Here is a 22,189-nt window from a genome sequence, read left to right on the forward strand (position 1 = left end):
GGGAGTCATGTTCAGATAACTGGGGAGTTGGAGAACATATTTGGTTAGTTCTAGTTTTTCAAACTTGAAAATATCATTCACTTTTAATTTTTTTTTAACTTTCTCATTTGCAAACAATTAGACGTGTGTCGCATATACAATTTTACTTTTTAATAAATAGTGAGATTCTATGAAATTATTACTAATATAGATGTGGAGAGTCATGTGTGATAACTAGGGAGTTTGAGAGCATATTTAGTTAACTAATTTAAAATAGGGTAAATAGTGTTATACCCCCTGCAAAATAGGCGAGTTTTGCGTTACCCCCTGCAAAATATTTTTTTGAGATTCCCCTTGCAATATCAAGATTCCTTGCGTTACCCCCTGGCTCAACAAGTAGACAAATGACATGGACGAATCTTGACGTGGCAGCACACATGGAAATTAATTAATTTTTTTTATTTATTTTTAAATGCCAACTCAGTAATTATTTATTTTTTAATTAAAAAAATAAAAAAAAAATAACTTAAAAGTTGTTATATTTTTACGAACTTACTTAAAAAGAAAGTTTTGTTATTTTTTTTTAACTAAAAGTTATTATTATATAAAAAAAAATATAATACAATGTCAATCATGAACAAATAGTAAAAAAAAGGTGAATGATTTTTTCAAATTTGGAAGATTTTAAGCTTCTTAATCAATTTTGTACACCGACTCCCCACTTATCTACACATAACTCCCCTCACCTAGATTGTGAATAATTTCAAAAACTATCATTATTTGTTCAAGAGTGGAATTGTATACGACACACATTTCTGATTGTTGTATGTAGATGATAAAGTTAAATGTGATTGATTTTTTCAAATTTGGAAGATTTTAAGTTTCTTAACCAACTTTGTACACCAACTCCCCACTTATCTACACATAACTCCCCTCACATAGATTGTGAATAACTAGTGTGTGTATCCCGTGCAATGCACGGTTCATGTAATTTTTTTGATTTTTTTTTCCTTGTTAATTGTAATATTAATACATTGTCTTGACCAAAAAAAATAAAATAAAAAATATTGATAAATTATTTAAACGTTGTTCAAAATTACAATTATCAAACACGTCAACCTGTTCTGATTGAGCCTGATATAGGAAACCCAAACATTTAAAGCGTCTAGTCCGACCCAGTCCGTAAATCTTATTGCCCACACATCCATGGCCAACCCAATAAGCAAAAGCCTACACGCCTCATTAGGTCAGATTGTTTACTATTAATTTTTTTTTTATTGAATAAGCTAAATTAGTCCACCTAAATTGGCAGTAGAGATAATCGAAATTAATAATAATAGACTTAAGGAACCAAAATACCTTTTTGTTTTGAAATAAAAATTAATGTTTAATTTGTTTTATCAAAAATCACAAATAATTAAAGTAGCTACCTCACTAATATCAGGAATATTATAGATTCTTGAATTAAAATTCCTATTCCGAAACAAACATAATTTGACTGAAACATTTTGATTCAACCGATGAAAATCTTTGACCATTCTAAAACTCTCGACCAAAGACTTTGAGAAATATTTAATAAATTTCACAAACTCACTACTCAAAAGAAATGTTGGTTGTTACTTTTGAGGAGATTTTATCAAACAATATAATAATTAAAGATAAAGAACTATAACTTAAACAAAAAAAAAAAAATAACAAAATGAGTTCATAAATTAGATAATGTCTTTGATTAAATAAAAGATCTCATACAACAACAAACAAATAACAAAGAGTAAATAACATAAAATCCTACCACTAACTTAACTTGAACACAAATGCAACATTAGTGGGATTGAAGAGAGTAAACTTGAAACACAAAAGATTACCAACGAAAAATTCACCCCTGCTGCAGAAATCATCCCATCCAATACCAATTGAGGTAGTTCTAAAAGGTATCTCAGTAAGAGCAATATCAAAGGAATGCATTGTTCCATTATCACAACAAACTATAAAAAACTCAAAATTGCAACTCCTAAGATAATCTTCAAAAGACCCAAAAACATTCTGCAGGAGAAAGAATTTTAGTCAACACACATATTAAGAAAATGAAAAAACTGAATGAACAAAATTTTTACACATAGCAAGGCTTACCAAGAAAGGTTTCACAATATTGTCCAAAGTAACATTCATGTAGAATTCCAGTGTATAACCAATCTTCACAAATCTGCTATGATACATTGGAACTTGACAAAAACAATCTAGAGTTTTGCTACACATCAAACCAAACACACTTTTCCCATATTAAACAAAATCAATTTCGTGGTTAGTTTCAAAACCAAACACATCTTTCATTTCGCTCCAACCATGAGTAAGAAGAGGACGAATAGAACTTTTGTTATATGCTACAACATGCAATTTATCCTTATAATCAATAACACTCCAACTTTCAAGCAAATCAGAATCAAACTCTTTGGCAAAATAAGGATCCACTTCACCAAAAATCTGAAACCATGATACAAAAAAAAACACAGAAATTACAATAAAAGAAATACATTATAAGAAAACCAACCATGAAGCATGTAAGTACTATGCAAACCAGTAAAACATTGAATAAAATGATAATAACCACACCTGATTGCTTAAATATATAGCAATGAATGAAGCAATTGGAGTAAGTTTAAGATAATCACTATAAAGAGACATCTTATATTCAAATTGAGAGAAAGAATCAAATGCAAAGTACAATAAGTTGCAACATAAAACCAAATATATAGTGTATATACTACCTGAAGAATGAGACTGAAACCAAAAACTCAAATCAACCATTAAGTGAAAACAGAAATATTTTGGGAATAAGTGTTACAACTCCTAACATATACGGAAATGGTTATATTAAGTGCGTGTACCAATGATCCTGGCCGAAAGCAAGATAAGCAAAAAGTTGATTGGAATTGAATAAGCCAAAACACAATAAATGCAACTAAGAAGCCTTAAGCTATGTAAAAGTCAACAAACAATAAATGAAAATGTTGTAGCTTCTATAAAAAGTAAATTGCTAAGCCAAGCCAATACAGGAAATGAAGTGTAAATGAAAGGAAATTAACACCATCAAATCAATCTAATCTTGTCTAGCTTAGAAATAGAAATATAACAAACAAATTAAATTTATTAATAAGAGAATAAGACAAGAAAAATTGCTAACAAATATAATACTATTCAAATATAAGAAATTGGGAGATCATCAAATAGATAAAAAAAATAATACAAAAAATAAAATCTATATCCATAAATATATTTATAAATAAATAATAGTAACACGAAAAAAAAAATAAAGAAATAATTTTACCTTATACAAATTTCCATAGAAGAAGTCAATTTTTTCTAAACACTTCTGGATAAACAATATTGGTTGTTGAAGTCGAGGAAACACCAGATTCATCAAGAGCTAAAATCTTAAGACCTTGCCTAGTTTTCACCCGAGAGATGGCAACATACAATTGTCCATGAGTAAATACCGGTACAGGCAAATAAACCCCAACATTCAACAGAGTTTGTCCTTGACTTTTATTTATAGTCATTGCAAAACACACACAAAGAGGAAATTGCAATCTTTGAAAACTGATACCTATAGTAGTATCAGATGGTGTTAAACTGATTCGAGGGATGAAGACCTTTTCTCCATGATGTGGTCCGTTCACAATCTCAGCACCAATAACATTAAAGCACAAATCCCTAACTATTAATCGAGTACCATTGCAAAGCCCAGAAGAAATATCTATATTTCTCAACAACATTATAGGGACACCAACCTTCAACTTTAATTTATGATTAGGAATTCCAGAACATTTAATATCATTTAAAAATTCGGTAGTAATCCACCTTTGGTCAATAACAACATCTTCATCACACCTACAAACCGTATCACAACTAAGATATTCTTTTTCCTCACCAGGTAACATAGCCATAACATAGTCATTAACCTTATCTACAAAATTTAAAGTCGGAGTTAAAATAGCACGGTGTTGGAAAAAAGTGTAATCACCAACATTATTAATGAAGTTTGGATAAATTGCATCAACAATATCTCCAATATGATTTCCAGAACTTTTAACGCGAAGATCTTCCGGTATTTCAATGATAGTCTCACCATCTTCAGAGTTACCAAGTTTACCATCACCAATATCTAGGATCCATTTACCAAATTCAACCAAAGCTTGATTCTGTTCTATATCATTAGAAAACTGTAATCTCATATTCTGTGACAATTTCAGCACTGTACATCTACGCCACAAAATAGACGAATTAATAACAGCATGAACAATATCAGCTCTTCCACCCTTAGGTACAACAGGAAGAATTTGTCTAAAATCACCACCCAAAACAACAGTTTTACCACCAAATGGAAGCCTCGAAGAACCCACCACAATTTTATCCATTACATCACGCATTAACCTCTCAAAAGATTCAAAAGCAAGTCTATTAATCATCGGAGCTTCATCCCAAATAATTAAACTTGTCATCCCTAAAAGTTGAACTTTCTTACCGTGTTTGTCAAGTATGCAAGATGACTCTTCAGTTAAAATTAATGGTATTCCAAATTGGGAATGCGCAGTTCTTCCCCCAGGAAGAAGTAAAGAAGCAATACCACTTGATGCCACATTCAAAACAATTTTACCTTCTGATCTAAACCGATATGAAAGTGCATTCCATAAAAATGTTTTCCCGGAACCACCAAATCCATCAACAAAAAACATTCGGCCCAAATTATTGTTGACAGCATCAACTACTTGATCATATGCCATTAATTGTTCCTCATTTAAACACCTAAACAATTCCTCATGTTTCAAACCCATTTCATCACAATCATATGCCAATTCATTGGCAATAAAAAGATTATCATATATATCAACCTCATCAGGAATAATCTTTGGGAAACACTCAAAATCATTCAAACATTTTCCATTAGCTCTAAGAATTTTATCTATTTCAATTAAACACAACCTTTTGAGATCTTCGGAAGAAATAATCAAATCTATACACAAAAATAATAAATATAAAAATAAATTACATAACATAGAAACCAATTAAGAAAATTAAATTAAAATCAGCAAAGAGACAAAAACCACAAATGTTCTCAACTAACCTGGATTTTGGAGAGCTCTCCGTTTTGAATATAGAATTCCATCGGCAATAATTTCCCATTTTTTTTCAAAAACACTTAAAGGATCTGTAACGACCCAATTTTCATATTATTATTTTTATGTGTTAAAATATTTTATTTAACGTGGAATTTTAATTAAGTTAATAACTAGAGTTATTTATCGAGTACTTTAGTTATTAAGCGAGTAGAGAGAGTTAACGTGTTATTGGGCCAAACCAATTGGGCTTGAGGCCCAATGGGCCTTGAGTGTGTGTGAGGGGGGCGCCCATTAAGGGCAAGGAAAAGAGAGAGAATTCATTTTCTCATGTTCTTGTGTTTTTGAGAGAAAGAGAGGAAGAAGAGGAGAGCTTGGGAGCTAGAGCAAGGGGAGAGCTAGGGATTCGAGAGCTTCGCCGTGTTTTCTTCGAATCCAGGTAAGAGAGTAGATTTCATATTCGTGGGTGACTCGAGGAAGGGGAGAATGTCGATTTCTCCTCACCCGAACTTCCTCCACCCCATTTTCGTTTTAGCTTAGAACGGATTTTCTTGATGGAAATCGTTCCTAAGGTTCTTAATATGTTTAACATGCTTTTAACATGATTAATGAACGGATTTAATGGTTAAAACGAGTTTTCTAATGGATTAAACTCAAGAACTTTGTGTTCTTGAGAGTTTTGAGTAAAAGTGTTAAATCTCTACTTTTTCGTAGTAAAAATGGTAGATCGGTGAAATGAACCGTCCTTTTGTGTTTAGATATGTTTGTTGCACTTGAATATGAACTTATTTGGGGTTTATAACATGAAAAATGGCTTATGTGAGAGTCTTGAGAGTTTAGAGTTTGAAATGAGAAATGTAGAAAATTGTTATCTATGAGGTCTGAACCTTTACGTGCAATTTTGACCTCTTTTCGTTGTGAACTGGTTTTAGTGGCCAACATAAACGTTGTAGCCCTGTTTGTTAGCTTTCCAACGAGTATATGTGCGTCTCCATTGGACTTTCTTAGCCCAAGTTATGATCGTTGCAATGAGAGGCTGTCCTGCAGAAATCCTGCACAATAATTTCCGCCTGAAACGGCAGAACAGTGAGCAGCCAGCCTTTCAGATGTTTTTCCGCCCCAGGCGTAAATATTTCCGCCTCAGGCGTAAACTTCCGCCTCAAACGTAAAAATTTCCGCCCCAGGCGGAAATACTGCAGTTTTCACCAATTTTTCATCTGCTGTCTTCCTTTGCATGTATTTTCGATCAGTGGCTGATTCTTACATGATTGTTGATGATTGTTGATGCTTGTTGATGCTTGTTGATGAAGAATGATGTGTTGATGAATTGTTGATTATATTTGTGAATTATAATTGTTGTTGATTGTTGATGATGTTTGTTTAAATATCAAAGAAGTATATTAAGGTGTTAATCAACTTAATAAAGAAGGATATTAGAGTATGTTATTCTAATAAAGAAGGATATTAGAATTATGTTATTCTAATAAAGACGGATATTAAGGTATTGATTATCTTAATAAGGACGGACGTTGGATAGTGTTCCACGTTATTGTTGACGGGCTATATGCCAAAATTGTTGATGAATATATTCATGAGTTTTGAGTGCATGCATCATGAATATTTAGGGATATTGGCTTGTCCAATAAAGAAGGATATCGAACTATATTGTTTGATAAAGAAGAATATCGGAGGTGAAATACCCTGATAAAGAAGATGGTACCACATGCATTAGAGGTGTCTAGAGGACATAACATGAATGTGAAGCATTAGATTGCATTAGGGATTATGTGTGCATTTTATAATAAATGATGTTTGACACATACTTGGTAAATGTTGATTGTTAATCCGTATGTGAGGAGCAGAGTCCGTCATGACTATAAAATGAACAACGCAGAGTCCGTCATGACTATAAAATGAACAACGCAGAGTCCGTCATGACTATAAAATGAACAACGCAGAGTCCGTCATGACTATAAATTGAACAACGCAGAGTCCGTCATGACTATAAAATGAACAACGCAGAGTCCGTCATGACTATAAATTGAACAACGCAGGGTCCGTCATGACCATAATCTGAACAATGTATTTGTTGATGTTTTGGTATTGTCCGAGACGACGTGAAACTATATGTTTGGTGTATTTTGTGGATGTTTGATTAGGTGATAAATGAAGTATATGCATGATATATGAATATGCATGAATGATGGTGATGTATATGTATAATGTATGATTATGCATGTTTTTGTGAAGAAGTGTTTAAGTACCATTTACTTACACTTGTATAATTTGAGTATGTTATCTAACTCTCTTTTATGTGTTATGTGCTGGATCGTTGGGGGTCCAGATTTTACAGGATTTTGTGGTATTCGATGTCGAGTCGTCGATGAAGCTCCGCTCTGATTGTGACACGGGAAAGGGTTGTATTTAGACTATAGGGTCTTTATGACTTTCGATATTTATTTGTAAAACTATACATTTTGAGAAATGATTATTTTGTATAAACACTGTTTTTACTAATTAATTACATTAGTATTATTTTGATAGAGGAGTGTAATACTCGAACCAATATTCAATAAATTAAATGTGATTTTCCGTTGCGTATTTTGAAAAAGATTTTACTAAAGGTAGAAATATATAAATAATGGGTTTGGGTGTTACAATTGGTATCAGAGCCCCGTTGTCTTCGGACTGTGTGGGTTATGTGTCGATCAGAGCAGGTCTGTGCAGTCAGACCAAGTGAGTGTAGTGTGTCAGTCGTGTTTGTCTAACAATTTTGTGTTGTTTGTTTTGTGAAATCATTCATGTTGTTCGTTTAGGGACTATGAGTGATGTGAATTGGATTAGATTATCCATTCTTCTTGTGAGTAGATGTGTGAGTATTATACTTCTATGTTTATAATAGTTGTATATGCTTAGTGTTTAACCTTTGTGTAGTTTAAACTTGGTTGATTGATGCTTATTTGCTAATTGTTGACGATCCGGCATGATATAAAACTGCATGTGACGATCCGGCATGATATAAAACTGCATGTGGTAATGATTTGAAATAGTTTTAAAAGAAAAACTAATGGTATTTCTTGATGATGAAGATTTTGGTGAAAATATAGAGTTATTTTCTTTTGAGTGAGTGAAAATTAATTTTCAAAATGGTGAGAAGAGTAGGATATTAATGTGTCCTGGTATGTGTTTGTTATATGTTTGTTTATAACATGTGCTAGATGATTACTAAGCATTTGAATTGCTATGCGTTTTATGAGTAAAAACATGAAGATCTCATAATCCTATGTTGTAATTGTGATGCATGATTCTAATTGTGCTTTCAAGTCTATAATGATGTTATATGCTTGATGTTTTGGATTTTGTGGAATTAGTGAGTCGAGAAAACGAGAGTTTAGTGAGCGTAAGTTCAAAACCGTAGCAGAGCACCCAGATTTTTGGATGTGCTCGCTAGGCGAAGAATGAACCTCGCTGAGTCTCGCTAAGTCTTGCTATATCCTGTGAATGTTTTTGACTTGTCTCGCCGGGAACTCGCTAGCTTTTGCTAAGCGAGGGAGCCAGACAAGAATTTTATTTTGTTGATGTCGTGTCCTAAGTTGATTGGATGTGAGTTTCTTGTCTTCTTGTGTTTGTTAGGACTAGAATAAATGTGAATATGGATTATTGCGTTGCAATGTTCATTTTTCTTGTGTTGTTTTAATTTCCTAACTTTGAGAAGTGAGGGGAGTATAGGTTACTTGGATGCTTGCATGATTTTGTGTGAGTGTTTAGGTATCGTGGGTTAGGTTTTGTCCCTTGTATGCGACATGCGTGTAAACGATGTCGATACTAGTTTCTTCTTAGGAAGAATATGTTTAGAGACGATAGAACCGTTAGGTGTTAGCACCAGAAGTTATAGTGGAAGAGTGTAGGTGGGTTTGAGATAAGTGGGGGAGAAGGTTATATCCCTCCGAGATGTTTCGATCGTGAGAAGATGAGTAGAGATGTTCTTGAAGCGGAATATTCAGGAATTGGCGACGTTGTTCGAAGTGGAATGAATGGGCGCAACAAGTTGTGAGAAACTATTAGAAGAGGAGTTGTCGGACCAAGTGTTTCGCCGTGAGGCGTTAGTGAGATTGGTTAAGTGAGATGAAGAGAATTCGAGACGGTTGGAGATCGTGTGTTGCACTAAAAGTTTGAAGGCATCATTTTTGTGGACCAAGGTTGAAGTACCTGTTTGATCGGAAGAAGTTGAATATGTAGAAGTGGAAGTGATTAGGATTCTTGAGAGGTGATGATTTTGAAGTAAGTTGTCATCCAAGGGGATCGGATGTTGTACCGGATGTTGGAGTAAGAAGTTTTACGTGAGTCGTGCATTTGGTAGTAGGTTGAATTGGTTGAACAATTTGGAGTTCTAAGTCTAGTGTGTGAAGTAATTTTCATGAGAGATGTGAAGATTAGTGAACCGTTGGTGTTCATTAATCGATGAAGGGAAGTAGGTTTTAAAGTAAATGAGAATGGAATTGAGAAGTATCATAATAGGTTTGGTATGTTTGTTGAATCGTTGGAAGTGAGGATTGTATGAGTAGTCGAGTGTATTCGAAGATGGAAGTAGGATAACAATTCGAAAGATTTTGTGAGAGGCTTGCCGAAGAAAGGGTAACTGGATTTGGATAATGACCGGACAATTGGTGTCACATGTTGAATGAGAACGTAGAGATCCTAGAGGTGGAGATGAAGCTAAAAGAGAGGTATTATTTTTGAATGATGAAGAATAAGAAAGTTAGCCGTTGGAGAACGTGTTGAGAGTGAGTAATAGGAGGTCATGTTGGAAGTGACTTGTGTTAGGTGGGAGTTTGCGAAAAGGATTATCGCACATGTGAGTAGATGTTGTGTTTGAGCACATATAGTAAGGAGTTGAAGGCGATGCCTAAGGTAAGTATCGGAGAGCATTTTGTAGTGCCCACAAGATAAGAGTGAGTAAGTATTTGCTAAGGAATTTGGATTCATGGAATGGAAGAGTCGGTAGAGACTAGTTTTGTTAGATGCATCGTGGATGTTGATGTAGTATGGTCGTAATCGGTGACAATGAAGTAAAGGATTTTAAATTGTTTCATCATGGATGATGAAACGGTAGTGACTTGGTGCATAACTTAAAATGTATTTGGACGAGAATTTTGGAAATTTTCTAGAGATGTCATATTGGGATTAGACAAGGAGTCATGAGTAAGAATACTAAGACAAAGGTCGATTAGAATTTAATGGTTGGGATTAGATCGTATGACGAGTATTTGGAGCTTTGTGGATTTAATTCGATGAGTGAATAAACGGAGAAGAGTGTGCTTGTTGCAATGCAAGATGATGGGGAACATGGATAGATGGATTATGGGCAAATTGAAGATGTCGTTTGGAATCAACGAGATAGAGGTTATGATTGTTTGGAGAACCAATTTTAGGCGGTAGCCTAATTTTGAAGTAGCAAATTGCTAAGGGATTAAGGAGAAGTGGTATTGGAAAATGTTTGCGTTAAGGAATGCAAATATTGGTTGAGAGATTACTTGGGAACAGAGTAGTCGTATTGGATTCGACTCAATGTGAGAAAAGGAATTTGACGGTTAGAGACGGTAGTTTTTAGCATGTGTCAATGAAGTTTGAGAATGTTGGTCATCAAGTGATTGTTGGAATTGAATTATCGAGTGATAAGTGGGAATAAGATTCGAATATGAATAAGTGATGTAACACGGTTAAGTGATTCATGAGGGAATCAGAGACTTATAGGATTTGTGGAATTATGGAGTATTCCACGGGAGTATCTTTTCGGAGTGTGTTCGATTAGTTGTACCTGTTTTGGGGTAGAGTTGTGAGGTCGTAGAGTGTGAGTCTATGGATGTTTCGTACGAAGTGGATGTTTTAGCGGTTTGATAAGACTGTTTTGTGCCGATATCATGATTGTTGAATATTTATCGACAAATTGAGGAACTGGCCGTCCTTGATCTCTTGTTGATAAATAGACAAAAATTGTGTTGGATGGGATAAATTAATTTTGTCAAACTTAGTAGTGTGTAGTGTTTTGAGCGTTTCGTTGGAGAGTCGGATATAGGAGTTATCCGGAGCTGTTTTAGTAGCGTAATTTTCGAGGACGAAAATCTTTTAAGTGGGGGAGAGTTGTAACGACCCAATTTTCATATTATTATTTTTATGTGTTAAAATATTTTATTTAACGTGGAATTTTAATTAAGTTAATAACTAGAGTTATTTATCGAGTACTTTAGTTATTAAGCGAGTAGAGAGAGTTAACGTGTTATTGGGCCAAACCAATTGGGCTTGAGGCCCAATGGGCCTTGAGTGTGTGTGAGGGGGGCGCCCATTAAGGGCAAGGAAAAGAGAGAGAATTCATTTTCTCATGTTCTTGTGTTTTTGAGAGAAAGAGAGGAAGAAGAGGAGAGCTTGGGAGCTAGAGCAAGGGGAGAGCTAGGGATTCGAGAGCTTCGCCGTGTTTTCTTCGAATCCAGGTAAGAGAGTAGATTTCATATTCGTGGGTGACTCGAGGAAGGGGAGAATGTCGATTTCTCCTCACCCGAACTTCCTCCACCCCATTTTCGTTTTAGCTTAGAACGGATTTTCTTGATGGAAATCGTTCCTAAGGTTCTTAATATGTTTAACATGCTTTTAACATGATTAATGAACGGATTTAATGGTTAAAACGAGTTTTCTAATGGATTAAACTCAAGAACTTTGTGTTCTTGAGAGTTTTGAGTAAAAGTGTTAAATCTCTACTTTTTCGTAGTAAAAATGGTAGATCGGTGAAATGAACCGTCCTTTTGTGTTTAGATATGTTTGTTGCACTTGAATATGAACTTATTTGGGGTTTATAACATGAAAAATGGCTTATGTGAGAGTCTTGAGAGTTTAGAGTTTGAAATGAGAAATGTAGAAAATTGTTATCTATGAGGTCTGAACCTTTACGTGCAATTTTGACCTCTTTTCGTTGTGAACTGGTTTTAGTGGACAACATAAACGTTGTAGCCCTGTTTGTTAGCTTTCCAACGAGTATATGTGCGTCTCCATTGGACTTTCTTAGCCCAAGTTATGATCGTTGCAATGAGAGGCTGTCCTGCAGAAATCCTGCACAATAATTTCCGCCTGAAACGGCAGAACAGTGAGCAGCCAGCCTTTCAGATGTTTTTCCGCCCCAGGCGTAAATATTTCCGCCTCAGGCGTAAACTTCCGTCTCAAACGTAAAAATTTCCGCCCCAGGCGGAAATACTGCAGTTTTCACCAATTTTTCATCTGCTGTCTTCCTTTGCATGTATTTTCGATCAGTGGCTGATTCTTACATGATTGTTGATGATTGTTGATGCTTGTTGATGCTTGTTGATGAAGAATGATGTGTTGATGAATTGTTGATTATATTTGTGAATTATAATTGTTGTTGATTGTTGATGATGTTTGTTTAAATATCAAAGAAGTATATTAAGGTGTTAATCAACTTAATAAAGAAGGATATTAGAGTATGTTATTCTAATAAAGAAGGATATTAGAATGATGTTATTCTAATAAAGACGGATATTAAGGTATTGATTATCTTAATAAGGACGGACGTTGGATAGTGTTCCACGTTATTGTTGACGGGCTATATGCCAAAATTGTTGATGAATATATTCATGAGTTTTGAGTGCATGCATCATGAATATTTAGGGATATTGGGTTGTCCAATAAAGAAGGATATCGAACTATATTGTTTGATAAAGAAGAATATCGGAGGTGAAATACCCTGATAAAGAAGATGGTACCACATGCATTAGAGGTGTCTAGAGGACATAACATGAATGTGATGCATTAGATTGCATTAGGGATTATGTGTGCATTTTATAATAAATGATGTTTGACACATACTTGGTAAATGTTGATTGTTAATCCGTATGTGAGGAGCAGAGTCCGTCATGACTATAAAATGAACAACGCAGAGTCCGTCATGACTATAAAATGAACAACGCAGAGTCCGTCATGACTATAAAATGAACAACGCAGAGTCCGTCATGACTATAAATTGAACAACGCAGGGTCCGTCATGACCATAATCTGAACAATGTATTTGTTGATGTTTTGGTATTGTCCGAGACGACGTGAAACTATATGTTTGGTGTATTTTGTGGATGTTTGATTAGGTGATAAATGAAGTATATGCATGATATATGAATATGCATGAATGATGGTGATGTATATGTATAATGTATGATTATGAATGTTTTTGTGAAGAAGTGTTTAAGTACCATTTACTTACACTTGTATAATTTGAGTATGTTATCTAACTCTCTTTTATGTGTTATGTGCTGGATCGTTGGGGGTCCAGATTTTACAGGATTTTGTGGTATTCGATGTCGAGTCGTCGATGAAGCTCCGCTCTGATTGTGACACGGGAAAGGGTTGTATTTAGACTATAGGGTCTTTATGACTTTCGATATTTATTTGTAAAACTATACATTTTGAGAAATGATTATTTTGTATAAACACTGTTTTTACTAATTAATTACATTAGTATTATTTTGATAGAGGAGTGTAATACTCGAACCAATATTCAATAAATTAAATGTGATTTTCCGTTGCGTATTTTGAAAAAGATTTTACTAAAGGTAGAAATATATAAATAATGGGTTTGGGTGTTACAGGATCGCTCATAGTTGAACCTAACAATAACATTGTAAAAACTTTTCTAATATGTAACCCAGAACCAAGAATAGAAAGTTCGTCTATAGCATCCAAAAACTGACGATCATCACGAAGCAAAAGTAACGCACCACAAGCTTCACGGTATGAATCATATATATGTCCGTTAACAGTTCGAATATCCTCATAACTTGTACAACCAACCTGATGATTCAATAATAACCTCAAATAAAACAACTCGCGGTTGCTAATTGGAATAAATGTCAATCTACCAATAGATTGTTGCTTTTTCCGAGGGTGCCAACGACGAGCATCATAATCATATACAAACAAAGAGGCAAACTGACTGTATGTCAATGAACGTCCTAAAGGATATATCTTGTTTGCCTCCATCCAAGCAAGAAACATAGTCTTCTTTTCCTTATTTCGAACTAATACAGATGCAAGATTTGAATTATCGTTAAAAGTTATCCTCTGCTGATTAAGAAGATGAAAAGTACACCGTGTCACTCCTGGCCAACGACGGTGAATATCAAAACCAAACGTCCTCCATATGGATTCAGACGGAGATAAATATCTACAATCATAAAACTGCTTAATTTCATCAACAATTTGTTCACCATCAACCTCAAGAGCAGCTGTAACTCTATCAACACCTTTTGTAATATACTTAAAGAGATACTTAATACAATTTGACTTGTTGCAAAATTCAATATTGACATGAGCCTGGTACTTCATAATCAGCGATGGATTGTACGGCACAACACTTCTATTATCTAAAAGAACACCTTTCTTCAACACAGTAACGCCTAAATCACGACGACGATAAATGGGATATCCAAGCTCGTCAAAACTTGTCTTACTAACAAACTTCTTCGGGTAAAACTTCGAACATCGTTTGTCATTCATGCAAGGACATGACAAAAAATCCAAACCACAAGGTCCATGAATCATAAACTGACTAACCAATGCATATAGCTTAGGAAATAAATGCTCATCAGGCAATTCAGCACAGATTACAGAATCAATGGATTCAGGAGACTCAAGCTTATTACAATGATCAAGCCATAACAATATATGCGCATGTGGCAACCCCCGTTTCTGAAATTCAATAGTATATACACCTAAATAAAAAAAAAATTACGTCAAATAGAAATAAAACATATGAATAACTAAAAGTAAACAAAGAAATAATCTTACCGGCAACAACTTTCCCAAAAAATTGACCCTTCTTAAAATCCTTCATCATGTCGTTCAATTTTAGACGAAAAACGCGACAACTTATATCAGGTCTAAAATGAGCTTGATTCCTAGATTTACACAAATGACGTTGAATTTCATCCCACTTTGGATTACATGTGACTGTAAGAAACAAATCAGGGTAACCAAATTTCTTACAAAGAGCCATTGCATCTTGACAATTATTAAACATATATCTTCTTCCACCGGTGAAAGAAGAAGGAATCACAACACGTGATCCAATAGACGATCCATCAATATCACCCCGACTTACAGCTTCTCCAACGGAAGTCAAGAAATCAGCTCTAATCTTGCTTTGATTATTTCTAATAAATGACAAACGCTGGGATTCAATCATAGAGTAGAGATCAACAACAAATTGCTGAAACAGACGTCGGCTCAAAAATAAAACAGATTCTTCAATAGATCTTTCCTGCAATCTAAAAGCAATGAACTCCCGTAAAGTAACACGAACCCTTTTTTTTAAACTGCAAGAATCAGTTAATTCATTCCGTTTTATTTTTTCATTGTACTGGTCTTCCCCACGAGGAAACAACAAAGGATACTGCAAAGCAATATACTTTGGATGTGTTTCATGAATTCTTTGTAAACAACCACCCCTTTCTTGGACAACTATATCCCTTCCATCTTCAGAGTTATCAAAATCACCAATAATTAAAGCAGCCACCTCACTAATATCAGGAATATTATAGATTCTTGGATCAAAATTCCTATTACGAAACAAACGTAATTTAACTGGAACATTTTGATTCAATCGATGAAAATCTCTGACCATTCTAAAACTCTTGACCAAGGAATTGTGTTCATTCATAGCCTTCAATATATCTTCAACCAATGATACGTCCAGAGATTTGGACGAAGTTTCACCGCTGTAATTATAAAAAAGACAACATATAATAGTCCAAAACAAAAATTGAAAGTCCAAATAGAATACAAAATATAAAATATAACAAAAATGGAGTAGAATACCTAAAATGAGATAAGCGATTTTGAACTTCATTTTCTGTATCATATATGTATAGTTGAGCAAATTTTGGTCTATCTCCTTCAGTTGGTAATAAACTTCCAATTCTATGATAATTTTGTCCGGATACGACAAAATTGGGTGGACCTTGACCACTACTATAATTGGTTTCAATTTTACCGCCAAAAGAGGTAAAAGCAAACATATTGTTGTAAGATCTAAGATTTGAGAGAAAATTAGCACTCCTAGAATCAACACGAGAAAACAAATTTCAAATCAGAACAGGAGGTTCAGCCATATATGGCAATGTGATTTTTCCTTTAGCACAACAAATGTAAACTTTAAGTGCACAAGAATCTGAATTCTTTTGAGTAGTTTCCCCTTTCCAAACCAAGGCAGCGCAGTCAGGACACTGAATAATCATATCACCTATATCACCATATTCTAAACAATATAACTAAAATTTAGACAACTAATATAAAAGTAAATAAGAAAATAATTAAATAACTAAAACTTGATATAAGAGAATGAACTATACCTTTACGCTCTCCTTTGCGAAAAATACAATCTTCTATTGTATCCCTAACAATTGAATGGCGTGTGGTACGACGCCGAGATGATCGATTCTTTGTACGACACACTATACTTACAATACAACAAAACAACCATTAAAACAAAAAAAAAATTCAAATATAACTGAACCAAAAAAAAAAAATTTTACATACATGATCGCTTAACGTAAGTTTTCCGCGGATTAAATTGAACATTTAACCTCTTCGATTTCAATTTTTCCATACGTTCTCGCCGTTTTTGATGAAACAAAATTCTCTTGCTAGAATCACTTCCATAGACTACCAATAAAACAATTGATATAATCAAATATCTACCATAATCATAGATTTAAATAGATGAATGAAAGTTAAAAACTATATGTGAATCTTAACAGACCTCCACTTCCAACACTTGAAACAAATTGGGAATTGTTTAACTGAGACTCAACAACCAAAGAACTATCACCTGTTTAACAATATAGAAGAACATTCTTAATCCTCAATAACAGGATACAATATAAAAAATAAATATCAGTAAAAAAAAACTTTAAAAAAATTCGAAAAACATACATATAATATGAGAATAACTCGAAGAATCAACATGAACAACTTTTCTCCTGATACTTAGCTTCTGTTTCCTCAATTCACGCCTATATGCGGTAAATCTTCTATGATCCCCTTCATCAAATTAATAAACACTCAAAAATCAGTACCTAATTTGAAATAATATATTGTAAATCAACAGCAAATATACAACAACAAATATTGAATATTTGAATAAATAACAAAAATAAAGCAACAAACCGATTGTGGCATGAACACCCAAAGAATTTATTTCACTATACTTTCTCCTCAAAATTAACTTCTGCTTCCTCTGTTTGCGTCTAAACCCAGCTAAAATATTATGGTAACAACTACAGGAGTTAACCATCTTCAACCATCCAACATCAATTCTCAGAGATCTAACCTTAAATTAAATCCCCCAACCAATCAATTGAAATACATAATATCAGATATAATTCACAGTATTGGCTGCAGGAAATTCTGATTTCTTATAGTGAATATTGGGTATATAGTATCGGGTCATCAATAAAAGTAATTTTTCAGCTTTACAAAAAAAAAAGTTAAAGTTTTTAAATATGAAGTTTATTAGCAAAGAATAACAGTGTCAACGAAAATAAGATAACATTATGACTATTATAATCGATTTCAATTAAACTAAATAATCCTATATAGTAGGAAACTAAAGATATTATTTAAATTATTTTATATAGATGTAAAATTAAATTTGTTTTTCAATTATAAATAATATAATACATTTATAAAAACATAAATTAATAAAAAAAAAATTATTATTGGAGAATTAAAAATAGGGGATGGGTAAAAATACAACGCGCGAGAAACTCGTACATAGGGATGAATAAAAATATAGCGCGCGAGAAAATTGAAGGTAGCGGATAAATAAAAATACGGCGCGCAAGAAAATCGTAGGTAGCAAATGAGTAAAAATAAGATAGGCAAGAAACTCGCAGGCAGCGGATGAGTAAAAGTATAACGCGCGACAAAGTGGTACATAGCGAATGAGTAAAAATTAAGCGCGCGAGAAACTCTTACGTAGCAGTTGAATAAAAATAGGGCGCGAGAGAAAATGGTACGTAACGGATGAATAAAAATAGGGCGCGAGAGAAAATCGTACGTAGAGAATGAGTAAAAATAGGGCACGCGAGAAAATCGTTAGGCCGGACGTCGTGACCCGGATTCGAATCCGGAATCTCACAATTATATAAGTTTAATTTCAGTCAATTTACCAATTAATCTAAGGCCAAAAAAATTAAAACAAATTGGCCTCTTTTAAGAAAGAATAAAATAAATAATAGAATATTATTCTTTTTTTTTCTTTTTTTATTTTCATTTTTACTTAAAAAAGACTACCATATATTCTTTATATTTTTACTTTTATTTAGATTGAAGAATCATTTTGATTCATTATAAAATTTTTACGCGATAATTTTAATCCCTAACAAACATAAAATTCAAATTAAACTGTCATATTGGTGATAAATTAGCACATCTCCAATGGTGGACACTTATTTTTGAGATACCGATAGCTAATAGGTACCTCAATTGGAGAAAAACACAAATGAGTATTACCTAATAGATACGGCTTCTAAAATAGGCACCGATATCTATATATTTACGTGTAACACATTTATAATGATGTAGAATTATTAGTGAGAGAAATAGGGCGCGATAAACTCGTACGTAGGAGATCAGTAAAAAAAAGGATGCGCGAGAAACTTGTAGATAAGGCATGAGTAAAAATAGAACGCGCGAGAAAAGGCGAATGTAGCAGATGAGTAAAAATATAACGCGCGAGAAACTCGTAGATAGAGCATGAGTATAAATACATCGCGCTAGAAACTCGTAAATAAATAGCGAATGAGTAAAAATACGACGCACGAGAAACTTGTACATAGCAAAAGAATAAAAATAGGGTGCGCTAGAAATTCGTATATAGTGGAAGAGTAAAAATAAAGCGCGCGAAAGAAACTGATAGGCAGCGAAGAAGTAAAAATAGAGCACGCAAGAAAATCACACGTAGGGGATGAACAAAATAATTGCCGAGAGAAAGTTGTACGTAGCAAATGAGAAAAAATAGGGGGCGCGAGAAAATCGTATGTAGCGGATGAATAAAAATAAGGCGCGCGACAAAGTGGTACATAGCAATGAGTAAAAATAAGCCGCGCGAGATACTCGTGCGTAGCAAATGAATAAAAATAGCGCGCGAGAGAAAATCATACGTAGCGGATAAATAAAAATAAAACACACGAAAGAAAATGGTACGCGGCGAATGAGTAAAAATAGGGGGCGCGATAATTATTAATGTATTAAGCTACAGCCAGAAATAAATCAGCCGTGTAATATCATGAATTTTGATTGAGATTTTCAATTAAGCGATTTTGATTCCATAAATATGATTGAGTAGATACCTTGGAATTTAATTATAATTTACAAATTTTTTTATATTATTATCATCAGTGGATGTAAACCAAAATAAAGATTATAACGACATTGCTATCGAAGACTAACATATAAATAATAAAAATAAATAAATCATATAAATTTCAAAAATTATAATAAATAAAGTGATATATCTCAACCTAATTAAGATACCCACATTGGATAAACATAAAGAGTAGACAATAACATAGTTGATACCAAAGACATCACAAGAAAATTCAGATTATGATATAAAATACATAAATAATTAAACCACAAATAAGATTAAACATAAATACCAAAACAAATAAAACATTCTTATATTACAACATTGGAATGAAACCCCTAAACAATCTTATACTACAGAAATGACAAATAGGAACCCAAACAACAACCATCACTCAGTCTTGGGAACATTTGTTAATCTTTGATATAGATGCTGCAACATCATCACCCTCAAAGAATGCAGCAGATAGATCACGCTTAGAAGCTAAAACTTTATCACAGTTCAATTCAACACAACCAGGAACAACAACAGAAACACCAGCAGCAGAATTCTGGTTTAAATTAATCGCCTCAGAAATTAAACTTTGAGTGGAAACCATCAAAACCAAATCAAAATAATTGTACATTATTATTAATTTCACACTAACAACAGCAAAAATAAATCAGATGGAGAAAAATAAACAAACTACTTACAACAAATTCTTCTCCAGATCCATCAAAAGAAGGGGAAACAACAACATCATTGATAAAATCAATATCTCGCCCACACTCAACAAACTCTTCTTCAACACTGGCATCATAATTAGAAAAGGAATCACCCTCACCCAAAGCCTACATACAATGAATCAAATTAAAAAATATCTCAATTAATATATTACAATGGATGTCAAATACTTGGTATTAAAAATAAGAAAAGTAACTCACCGATTCAAATGATCCCATAATAGAAATATCAGTGCAAATCCTCATAACTCTAAATGACCCATTAAAATAAATACCACCACCACAGCGTTTCTCAACTTTGAACAACAGTTCTAACCCTTTAAGCATATCTAATTCAAAAGGACAATAACCAGCATCTTTATCCTATAACAAAATAACTCACAAATTTAAAAACAATAACTCCAAAATGTTGATTAATTTCTACAAAAAAAACAAAAAGAAATATAACACTATAACAAAAATTATAGAAGCAAAACCTTTGCTAAGGCAACCAGATCATGGCAACGTTTTCCCAAAAGCATAGTGATATCATTATCAAAAACAACGAAGATAGCCTGCCCAGATCCATCACCAACTCTAAGTTCTACCCTAAACCTAAATAGGAGAAAAATATAACTGAATCATAAAATAAAAATTAAAACAGAACAATAAAAAGATAATGATATCCAGGAAAAAACCTTGGAACCATTTTGAAAGGAAGTTTCACACATTGCTTGCAATAGAATGCACCAGAGCTGGCAGAAACAATCCTATCACAACTACATCCTGGATACCACCATTGTGAAAACTCAACCAATCCATCAACAGTAGCACAGACAATATAAATACCATCTTCATCCCTTTCAAGTAAATTAGCTATAACAGTTCTGGGATAATTAACCAAAAAATCATCCTCGTAAGAAGCCATAACAGGAGGCCCAATGGAAGGGATGCGAGAAGACATATCAATACCTTTAAGAGAAAGACTGAAGAACAAAACATTGATCAAAAACAAAAATATAAACCAAAAAAACTGACCAATAAACTGACCAAAATAACTCAAACATACCCTCCCTTGAAAAAAAGATTCTCTGGTATTAAAGGATTAACATAAAACCTTGTGCTCAATAAACTTTGTATAGCAACATTTCCTATAAGAATGAAAAACACACTTTAAAAACTATTATAAAATACACAATATCAACCAATAGACAAACAATAAGTAGGTTAACCTCGAAAAAATCTAATTTTGGCAAATTGAACTACCACAACAGGTAATCCATCATCAAGACTGCTAAGTATCTTCTCAAAATCATCAACATAATGACCAGACAAAATGCAATCACACTTTCCACTACAATAATAATACAAACCAGATGTTAAGGACAAAAAAGAAAGTAATTAACTGAGCCTAAAAATGCTAATAAAAACATACAACATACCTATTATCAGTAATCTCAAACACAATCATCTTAGTAATCTTTCCATGATAAATATACTCCCTAGGAGCAGAAATACCAGTGATCAACCCAACAACATCTGTGAATAATTTACACAACATAATTAAATATTAAAGGAACATATTTCACATTAAATAGATCAATAATAAACAACCAAAAGCCATACTAACCAACTAAGAAATCATGACGAGGACCATGATCACAGATGTCTCCAACAGTGGTGAATGACAATCCAAAACGATCTATACTACTATTTTCACACCTCTGAACTTTTGTTTTCATCTCAAAATTAAGTTTGTAGGGATGGGGAGTTGTGCGGTAAAGACCAGATTCCTTAGATACAGAGAAATAAAACAACTTATAAACTTCACCTTCAATGATTTTTGAACAAAACAAACACAACAACTCTCGAGGAATAGATGCATGAATCTTGTCACCCTGCATAAGAAATAAACAGCCTATTAACACTAAAAATACAAAACAGGAGATATTAGCAAAAATGAAACACTT

The 22,189-nt window shown here is 33.4% G+C and overlaps 1 pseudogene; it reads right to left on the reverse strand.

The window, feature by feature from the left end:
- Positions 1 to 3,329: 3,329 nt before the first annotated feature.
- LOC123886202 lies at positions 3,330 to 20,567 on the reverse strand (annotated as a pseudogene).
- Positions 20,568 to 22,189: the final 1,622 nt, after the last annotated feature.

This window comes from Trifolium pratense, linkage group LG5, assembly GCF_020283565.1.
Source record: "Trifolium pratense cultivar HEN17-A07 linkage group LG5, ARS_RC_1.1, whole genome shotgun sequence".
In the NCBI taxonomy this organism is placed as follows: domain Eukaryota; kingdom Viridiplantae; phylum Streptophyta; class Magnoliopsida; order Fabales; family Fabaceae; genus Trifolium; species Trifolium pratense.